Source organism: Pteropus medius, unplaced genomic scaffold (assembly GCF_902729225.1).
Source record: "Pteropus medius unplaced genomic scaffold, Ma_sr-lr_union100, whole genome shotgun sequence".
Classification (NCBI taxonomy): Eukaryota; Metazoa; Chordata; class Mammalia; order Chiroptera; family Pteropodidae; genus Pteropus; species Pteropus medius.
In genome coordinates this window covers 683,577-693,332 of record NW_024348242.1, presented here as the reverse complement: position 1 = coordinate 693,332, position 9,756 = coordinate 683,577, and the positions used below count along the sequence as shown (strand labels likewise).

The 9,756-nt window shown below is 61.9% G+C and overlaps 1 long non-coding RNA gene across 4 annotated transcripts; it reads left to right on the top strand.

Moving 5' to 3' along the window:
* Positions 1 to 837: 837 nt before the first annotated feature.
* LOC120615980 (uncharacterized) lies at positions 838 to 6,805 on the top strand. Of its 4 annotated transcripts, XR_005656409.1 has the most exons (6): positions 838 to 1,363; positions 4,058 to 4,134; positions 4,288 to 4,492; positions 4,747 to 4,835; positions 6,459 to 6,641; positions 6,763 to 6,783. It is a non-coding gene; the product is annotated as an uncharacterized LOC120615980 (long non-coding RNA). The 4 variants fall into 4 exon arrangements; XR_005656408.1 differs by having other exon boundaries at positions 839 to 1,363; positions 6,459 to 6,805; XR_005656410.1 differs by lacking the exons at positions 6,459 to 6,641; positions 6,763 to 6,783 and adding an exon at positions 5,204 to 5,422 and having other exon boundaries at positions 839 to 1,363.
* The last annotated feature ends 2,951 nt before the right edge of the window (positions 6,806 to 9,756 follow it).

Genomic DNA, 9,756 nt, shown 5'->3' with positions numbered 1-9,756 from the left:
TCCCCACTGGACCATGAGGGTTTGGGCTGCAGCCTGTGCCTGGGACAGTGCCGGGCTCTCGACATCTGCAGAGCGAGTGACAGGGACAGCCTGCGGGTGTCGGGGCCAGGCCACCTCCTGCACTGCCATCCCAGGCTTTCTTCCCCTCGGCCCAGGAGCAGCTTTGGGGGACGGCCCAGCAAGGGGCCATCTGACAGGACACTTGAGAGGGCCAGGAGGCGGTGACGGTGACGTGGGGACAGTGGCAAGAACCAGGACGGGCCCCGGGCCTGCACGAGCGGCCCCCAGCCATGAACCCCGGGGCATGGGCTCCGGGCCGGGGCCTGACGCCCGGCTCTGGGGGCCCAGCCTGGACGGCACTTCACTGCACCCGGCGCTGACGTCGGGGGAGACGTCAGGAGCCCTCGTAGCCAGCTTTTGGGAGACCAGAGGCTAGTGCTGTGCGAGAGGCCACCTAGGGACGTGCGCCCAGTGACACAGGCCCCCAGGGTGCAGGCGAAAATGCCAGATGCAGGGAGATGGGCAGGCGCAGTAGGTGGCACCCAGCAGCCCGTCCGTTCACGAGGCTTCCTTGAATGGGGCCGCCGTCCACGTGACCATACAGAACCATGCTGCAGCCAAGGGCACCAGACCACACGCTGCTTCCGCAGAGCCCCGGCCTCCTGGAGACTGACCGGCCACGTGGGGAGCACGGGCCACCCCTCGCAGCACACACGCCTCGGAGGCAGGACGCAGGACGCAGGGGGCAGGGGCGTACGTCGTCACTCAGCTCCCAGGGCACACGGAGGCCAGCAGGTCGACGTGAGGAGGGTTACATGGGTTGTGGGGCAAGTGAGTAGAGACATGAGTGTGACCGCCTGGTAGGACCCGGGGTGGAAGGTTCCAGAAGGAAGGGAGCCCCCGGGGGTCTGCGTGGGCAGCCAGGGCTGGGAGCCGCTTTGGGACCGTCCCACGGAGTCTGGAGCGTCAGGCTGGCCCTCGCCACAGCCGGGGAGGTGGCCATAGGCCAGGGTTGCGTCACCCCAGGAAGGTCCCGAGCTCCAGGACACGCAATGTGAGCCTGATGCAATCGCGGGCCACCTTGCGGCACGGCCGCCCTGCCCTGCCCGGACTCTGCCCTCCTGGGCTCCCCTTGTCGGTGGCCGGGCTGCTGCCGCCCGCTGCTGTGTGGTGCCCAGCAAGTCACTTCCGGTCTCTGAGCCCCCCTGTCCCACCTCAGTGACCCTGTGGGCATGAGGCCAGGTGGATGCTCCCAGCCAGGCCATGTCTGTCTGCTCCGTGCTCCCTAACCCCGTGACTCCCACAAATTACTCAACAGCTTCATCCGCGAAACGGAGGTAAACACACCTGCCCGCCGAGCCAGGTAAACGAGCAACTGCACCTGAAGGTCCGAGCACACCTGGGCAGCGCTGGAGTGCGGGAGCGGGGCGTCATTCATTCATCTGGCCGGGGGCTGCTCCCCACCGCCCCACAGCCCCCCCCCACCACCACCCTAGGCTTCGTCTCAGGCCCTGGCAGCCATGCCTGGGGAGTGGGCGGGCTGACTGGGTTTGACCTCCAGGCCAGAGCGGAGGAATCCCACCCATCAGCTCAGAAGACTGCCCACCGGGCCTGGCTCCCTGCTCGCCAGGGTCCCACAGAAGCCTCCCTGCCCCTGAGGGCATCCAGGTGTGAGACCTCCCCAGGCTTCATAATCACCCCCGAGACAGAGAGCACGCTGAGGCAAATGGATTGGGAGCTTGCCAAAGCTTATCACTGGTCAGCAAGGGACCCAGCAGGAGATAAGGGAAGGTTTGGAAAAAGGATGTCAGATTGGGGACGCAGAATGTTCGTTTCCGTGCGCAGCTGACCGGTGCAGATGCCCGTTTAATTCCACGGGGCCTGAAGATGCCACACCCTCGTCCTCAGTGGGCGAAGTCATCAGGGCAGGAGCACCCAAGGCCATCTCCCCAGACGCATCGAGCAAACTAGTGCCAGTCTGTGGAGGAGCCCTCAGCAGGAAGGCTGAGTCCCCCGCAGGTGCCACTCAGAGAGCACGGGGGGAGGCACTCCCCAGACACCCCCAGACGCCGAGCAGGAGATCCGGCTCCCAATTTCCTACCCCGGTCACACCAAGGGGTCCTTGTGAGCGGGTGGTGGACGCCCGCTCTGGGCAAGGCGGAGGACAGACGAGAGCAGGAGGAACTTGGGAGGGACAGTGGGGACACCCTTCTGCCCCCAGCCCAAGCCGGAGACGTCCAGCGGCCCAGGGTCCCCTTGGCTTTGCCCTCCTACCTGCCCGGAACAGCACAGAGGCGCCCGGGGCGTGGGGGACGCGGGCTGCGTGCACGCAGGAGACAGTCGCCTGACGTCCGTTCGCCACGCAGCTGCTCGTGGAGGGCCCGTCGGTGCTGGTGCTCGGGGCAGTGGGGGTCTGGGCGCCTGGGCGGCAGGGAGGGGGGGCTCAGAACGCTTCTCACCGGCAGTTCAAGGAGGGGAGCGAGGCTCAGAGACACCACGTGCTGCTGCTGGAAGGTGCTCAGACGAGGCGAACCGGGGCCCACGGAGCCATGAGAACGGGGGGCGGGCAGGTGTCAAGAGGCCCACGAGCACATGCGTGAGGAGCACCGACGTGACACGTGCCCGCAGGAAGACCACGCGTTCTCCGTGGGGTGGAGGGAAGGCGACTGGGCCTCGCGGGCGAGAAGGGATTCGGTTACGAGCGGCTCACGCGGACGACGCTGGCGCCGGCGTAGCCTGCAGCCCGGAGCTCGCGGCTGTGTGGCGGGCTGTGTGGCGGGCCTGTGGCAGGTTGCGTGGCGAGTGCAGTGAGTGGTGTACGGGCGTGGCAGGCTGTGTGGCAAAGTGCGTGGCCGAGGTCGCAGGCGTGGTGAGATCTGGGCGTGGCAGGCTGTGTGACAGGCTGCGTGGGGGGCTGCGTGGCGGGGTGCGGAGCGTGGTGGGCTACATGGTGGCGTGCGTGGCAGGGTGCAGAGTTTGCCAGCGTCAGCTGGTGAGCCGCTGAGTCCCGGAGCGTTTCTGGCAGGCTGCACGTGGTGGGCGCCGCTTCTCCACTCCTCCGTGGCTCTCCACAGGGAGTTCAGTCCCTTGCGTTTGTGGACGTTCATTTACGTGGTCGTAACCCCAGCTACACCCCATGATTACCCGGCACCATCTTGTTCACCTTCTTGTGGACCTGGTCCCCTCCCTGCCTTTCCTTTGCTGATTTTTTAAATGTTAACCGGCCTCGGCTCCTCCCTCTTTTTCTTCTGTGTGGCCACTTTGGGACTTACATAAACTATCTTATTAAAGCGCATGTTAAGCTGATAACAGCTTATGCTCAGTGGCACACAGAACCCTAGACTTTGGCCGTCCCCACACACACACACACGCGTTTCGGCAGGGCGGGGGCTCAGACGGGGCCTTGTGGCTTCTGGTCGGTACCTCATCCAACTGCACGGCCCCCCAGGGACTTGGTGGCCTCCAGGCTAGGGAGCAAGTGGCCGGGGGCAGATTCCAGTTTGTTTCTGAGACAAGGGATAACACTCTTCTGCCCTGGGTCACCGGGCAGGCGGGAGGACAGGCTCTCTGAGCTGCCACACCCACCACACCCATCGCCGTCCCCCTGCCATGGCCTCCCATGGCCTCTGTCATCAAAAGGGGCGTTGTCGGGGACCAGCCCTCCCTGCCTTCCCAGCATCGCACCCTTTCTAAACTGGCGTCCTCCTCTGAGACGGGGCTTCGTGCTGCTGGGCGGCTTCCAGCCCCCAGCTCCTGGGCTCCTGGTGGGCACACACCTCCTGCCCTTCTTGTGGTTAGAGAAGTTGTCAGCAGTGTGGACGTAAGGAACGGAACGTCCAAACCTGTAGCAAATTTTTAGAAGAACTCGCTTGAGCCAAGGCCGAGGACAATTGCCAGGAAGAGAGATGTCAGATGCTCTGGAGAAGGACAGCTCCGTGGTTTCTTTATGCATTTGAGATTAAGGAGGGAAGTATGGTGATTGATCACCTGGAGGTGGGGCAGCCAGGTGGGACTGGGTTACAGGACCTGCTCTCTTGAGGGGGGTCTCATCTCGCAGGCCTACGACTTCAGGCACTCCAAGGGCGTGGGAACCTGGATGCCCAGAAACAGTGGACGGCGCTGGCTGAAGGCAAGGTGAGCCTCTCCGTAAGAAGTTTTGTGCCTGGGGTTGTACGCCCACCGTGACCTGCCCAGCCAGGGGTTCACAGTCAGGTCACCCTGGGAGGTTACTTTCCATAGAACCCCTCTGCGTCCATAGTGGAAGCTCTCAGAACGGACTTTTAACAGCTCTTGAAATGTCACCCGGGAACGGCCCGTCGCAGACTCCTTACTGGAGCCCGGACCCCTGAGAGCCCCAGGCCACGGAGCAGGCACCAGGAGCAGGAGCCAGACACAGCTGTGTAGTCTGGAGTCTCCGCGGCTTGTGGGGCCGTTTGCTGCTGCAGCAACACCTGCCCATCCGGACCGGGAGGCAGGAGGTCACGGGGCCGTGGTGAGCGTTGAGGGTGTGACATGTTTAGAATGGTGCCCGGCACGTAGCACGTGCCCTGCGGTGACTCGGGTGCTGGCGGCCAGCCAGCCGGAGCGTTCGTGCGTGTGTTCATTCACTCCGCTGGCTCGCGGGGTGGCCCCGGCGGGCCCCTCCCACGCAGGCCTCCTCCTGAGTTTGCTCTCCACTTCCCCTTGCCTCGCTTGGACTGTGGGTTTAGCACAAATGGACAGTAGCCCATCTGTTCGTCACAACAGGATGCCCAGCTTCAAGCGTCTTTGGCTTTGCAGAAAGGGCGTCACGCTCTGTCATCTCCTGGGACCCACAGTGTCCCACGCCGCGTCGGGTCAGTGAGCTGCGTCCTTGCTGTGGCGCGAGGCGGAGGCCACTCCTTTGTCACTGCCATGTGATATTCCACGACAGACTCGCCTCGTAACTGGGGTCCTGGGGTGTGCCGGTTTGTCCTTTGTAAGTACTTCTGCAGTGAACAGCATAAATGGTCTTTTATGAGTACGTCTGAGCGTGTGTGTGTGTGTGTGTGTGTGTGTGTGTGTGTGTGTGTGTCTCCTTATAAAAGAGGGCTTGGCCAGGCGGGGGCTTTGGCAGAAGGCAGGCAGCGAGGAGGGTCTCAAAGGATGGATGGGAAGTTGGGTGCCTGGACACGCCCGGCGCCTGCCCCGCCATTCATTCATTCACTGATTCTCGCCCGTTCAGCATTAGCCTGTCGAAGGCCTCCTGAGTCTCTTCGAGATGATAACGGGTGTGCGTCCGGCCTTGGAGCCTCCCCCGCATCCCCGGGGAGGGATGGACACACAGGAGCCGACACGAAGAGAGCCGGCCTGAGGGGTACGGAGGAAAGGTGCAAGCGACGTGGTACCGGCACCGGGTCCTGCCGGGCACTGGGTCCTGCCGGCGGGGTCGACCTGGCCCTGGAGAGGATGCTGGAGCTCAGGAAGCCTGCACTGCCCCTGGCCCAGGCTCACGGGCCCCGGCTGTCCTCCCTGGTCCAGAGGCCCCGCCATTGCGGCGGCGGTGAGGGGCTCCCTCGAAGGCGGTCGGAAGGCCTTCCGAGGGCATGAGTTTGGAGCGGAAACCGGCGTGTCCGTGCAAAGGCCCTGTGGCTGGGACGGCTGGAGCTCGGCGGGGTGCCAGGCCGTGGGGAGAAGCCGGGGCTGCCTGGAGGAGCTCAGCCGATACCAGAGGTGGCAACACCACCCAGGGGCGCAGGGGTGCCCCAGGCTCCAGGTTCCAGGCTCCGGTGGCTCAGGCCGGGGGCGGCGAGCAGACGGAACTGGGGGCGGCAGCGCGAAGCAGATCGTGGTGGGGAGAAGACGAGAGTGTCATGGCCGTCGGGAGACGCACCTGGCACCTGGCTGCCACTCGAGACGGCCGGACGGGAGGGAGAACAGGTTTGCCAGGTTGGGAGGGCAGGCTATCCTAGACTCTGGAGTGGGGGCAGAGGCCCGGAGGGGCACCTGGAACTCGACGAAGCCACAGGCCCTGGTCCCTGCGGTGACACAGCCTGGCAGGGGCTGCCGCGTGCCTTTCGGATGCCCTGCAACGCTCGTGACTGCTTGTCATCCATCGGCAGGGTGGCTACCGTCCATGTCAGGCTGAGTCACCCGCTCGGCAGAGCGCAAGGGCTTGCGCACTCCGCTGATGACTTCTGCAGGAACCAGTCTGGCTGGCGCAGGCCCCGGGCCAGCTTGGGCCTCCCTCAGGAGTGGCTGAAGTTCAAGGACGAAAGCCCTCTGGGGCTGGGAGGGTGCTGGCAAAGCCTGGGGTCCCTGGACTGGCAGTCTCTCCCCATCCCTCCACACCCTCACGAAGGGCTCCCCTCCTCTGCGGTGGGACGCTGGCCACAGGAGAGCCTCTCAGGGCCACATCCGCCGGCCCCCACCACGGCGCCCTTGGCCACGGTGGCAGACCTGTCCCCATAAGCAGTCAGGTGCCATTCCTGTCCCCACAGGCCCTGCCGACCACTAATCTGCGTTCCGTGTCTGTGGGTCTGCCAGCAGTGGGCCTCTCACAGAGACGGGGCCCACGCGGTGTGGCCTTCGGTGTGTGGCTTCTCTCACTTTGCAGACGGTGTGTCACATTCACCCACACTGTGGCCTGCGTCGGCGCCGCTTCTAAAATCAACTTTTTTGAGGTATGAGCCACAGGCGATTAGATGCACGCATTTGAGAAGACAGTTCGGGGAGTTTCGACAACTAAAAAGCCACGTGCCCACCGCCCACAATCACCATCGAACATTTCTGTCTCCCCCAAAGTCCCCTCCTGTCCTTTCCCAGCGGACCCCCACCCCAGACCACCAGCCAGTGGATCAGCGGCTTCCAGCTGCGGGAGAATGGATCTCTTTAGTGGGGGCCTTCGCGTCCTGCTCTTCCGCTTTGCCCAGAGTTCTGAGTTTGTCCACGTGGTAGCAGGAAAGAGGTGTTTGCTTCTCCATCGCCCGGTGACGGACGCCTGTTTCCGGCTCCTGGCTGCTTTGAATAAAGCTGCAGTGAACACTTCCCACTGCCCGCGACTCTGCGTAAACAACTAGGAATGGGATTGGTGGGTTGTAAGGTGTTTAGTGTTCCCTGCCTCAGACATAGCCTTGGGGGACACAGATGCAGCCTGTCCCTCTGGGCTTGGGGATAGAAAGGGTGAGTGGAGCCAGAGGCTGCGGGAGAGGACCCTCTCCCCAGGCCAGTGTCCCCGCCAGCAGTGTTTGAGGGGCAGATCCGCCCGCAGGCATCTGCACTATGGTGTCGGAGCAGGGCAGAAGGGACTCCTGGGGTTTTACTTATGTCCATGACCTCTAGCTGGAAAAATGACCCAGAACTTGCACGGAAGGACCACGGGCTCTGCCCTTCTGCCATTGTCATCGGACCATCATTTAATAGCCCGCCCCCTGCCCCACACACACACCGAGGAATTCTTAATAATTCAAGGTCAGGGTTGCAAACATGTTCTGTAAAGGGCCGGCTGGCAGACATGACTTTGCAGGCCACAGAGCCACAGCTGCCACTGCTCACGCCGCAGGTGCGGCTGGAAAGCAGACGGACAAATAATAAGCAAGTGGATGTGGCCGGGTTTCTGTAAAACTTCACTTACCAAAACAAGCAGGTAAGATCGGATGTATAAAGGACATACAACTCCACCCGATTAAAACCTGGTCAAGGGACCTGAACAGACTTCTCTCCAAAGGAGACACACGAATGGCCAATAAGCACCTGGGAGGACCCTCCTTGTCCTCAGTCTTTAGGGAAATGCAAATTGAAACCCGAGGGAGACACCACTCCGCACCCACTAGGGCGGCTGTCAGAGTGTCGCGAGAAACCGAGCATCGATGGCAGGAATGGAAGGCGGTGCAGCTGGCGGGAAGTCAGCTCGGCTGAGGTCCCCCAAAAGACGCGACCTCCACGTGCCCCGCGGTTCGCAGAGTCCCCTCTGGTTAGGCACACGATGGCACTTCGGCTTGGGGATGATTTAAACAGCAAAATCACCAACCAAAAGCACAAACACCAAAAACATGGCGCCAGACAGGTGGCGAGGATGGGTGCTCGCCGTGTTGGGGTGCTGGGCTCCGCCGGCTGGGGTGCACACCTCGTGAGACTCAGATTTTTTGCCTCTGTGCACGCTCGTGGACGGCTGTGCATGCAAAGGCTTTGTGAGTAGGCAGATTCGCAAATGCGGGATCTGAGTGATGAGGATGGACTGCAGCGTGAGCTGGCAGTCCCCAGAGGGCGGGAGACCTGGGGTGGACCTGGCAGGGCCCAAGGGCATGGGGTTGGGCCTCCTGCCTGCCCCTCCCTGCCAGGCCCAGTGACATTCCCAAACGCAAATCCCATCTCCTTCGCCTCCAAGGCCGCCCTGCCCTTGAGCTTAGGGTGCGGGTTCCTTCTGGGTGGGGCTGGGTTCTGCAGGAGGGTTTCTGGGAACCAGGCACCCCCCCCAGAAGTCCCGGCCCCACCACCTGCCTGCCCTCTGCTTCCCCGCACTACCCTCGGTTGTAATTTTAGGGCCTTCTGTGCCAGTACCACCATCGCGCCCCCACCTTACACCGCACTGGAAGCTTGGGGGGGGGGTGGTGCTTCCTTTTTTCTCCCTGAAGCAACTCCAGGTTAAAGGAAGAAAGGAAGATGCAGATGTGAGGGTGTATGGCCAGCCATGGTCAGCCACCAACTCAGAACCCAAGGGTAGAGGGCCAAGAGACCCCTTGTCCCTTCTGGCTCTGATGGCCTCTGGCCCCAGTCCAGAGGAGGGACCGGGCAGGCGAAGGGCTTCCGGTCCCTCCTAGAGGGCAGTGCGTTGGCTGGGCCCTGGCCAGGCAGCCTGTCCTGAAGGCTGGTGCGCCATCCAGGATTGTCGCTGAAGGCTGGCGGTGGCAGGACCGGTCAGCATCCTGCATTTGCAACAGCAATGCTTGACCGTGGCCAGAACCATTTACATCAGTACTCAAGGTGTAAGGTGGAAAGAGCAGACGCTTCCAAACCAATCACGGCCCGGGAGTGCTCGTGTGAGGGGTACCCAGGCTCTTTCTTTTGCCAGCTGTGTGACTTCGGGCACTTTACCTAGCCTCTCTGGACCCGTTTTCGTACCTGTGAGCGGGGATGTAACAGCAAGTGCCTCCTGGACTCACTGTGAGGAATAAATGAGTTAATACATGGAAAGACCCGTGCCTGGCACACGGCGAGCAGCGGATTAGCCGTTACATCATATGCGACATACGCCTATATATCATCGTACTATGTACCATACAAATGTATACACACGTGAGAAACTATACACACATGTAGGTGTTATACACGCCCCTCTCTAGTGACTTTCTAAGTGACAAATAGTAGCCCAGCTCACCGTTGTGCATTTTGTTGTCACTTAATTATAAGTTTTGGAGTGGTTCCCATCCAAGCACGCGTATAATAGCTAACTCCGCATGTGAGGATCCGCTGTGTATTATTCCGTAGAAAGGAAGCACCGTGATTATCTGACCTTTCCTCTCTGAGGGACCTGTGGGCTATTTCCTAGGTTTCGGTGCAATGTGGCAGACAATTTATTACTATGGAACACAATCTTAGATGCATGATCTCTAATACAGCTGTTCTCTTCCTAAGAATATATTCTCTCCAGTCCCCAGCCCTGGGGCATCCATGCCACGTCCCAGGTATTAGTGGTGGCAAATGTGCGTCCCCGGATGCGCAGACCCTAAGGGACTCAGGGCTCTCCCTGCTCCCCACCTCCGCCCGGAGGGCGCGCTACGGGCCCCGCCCCAACCCCAA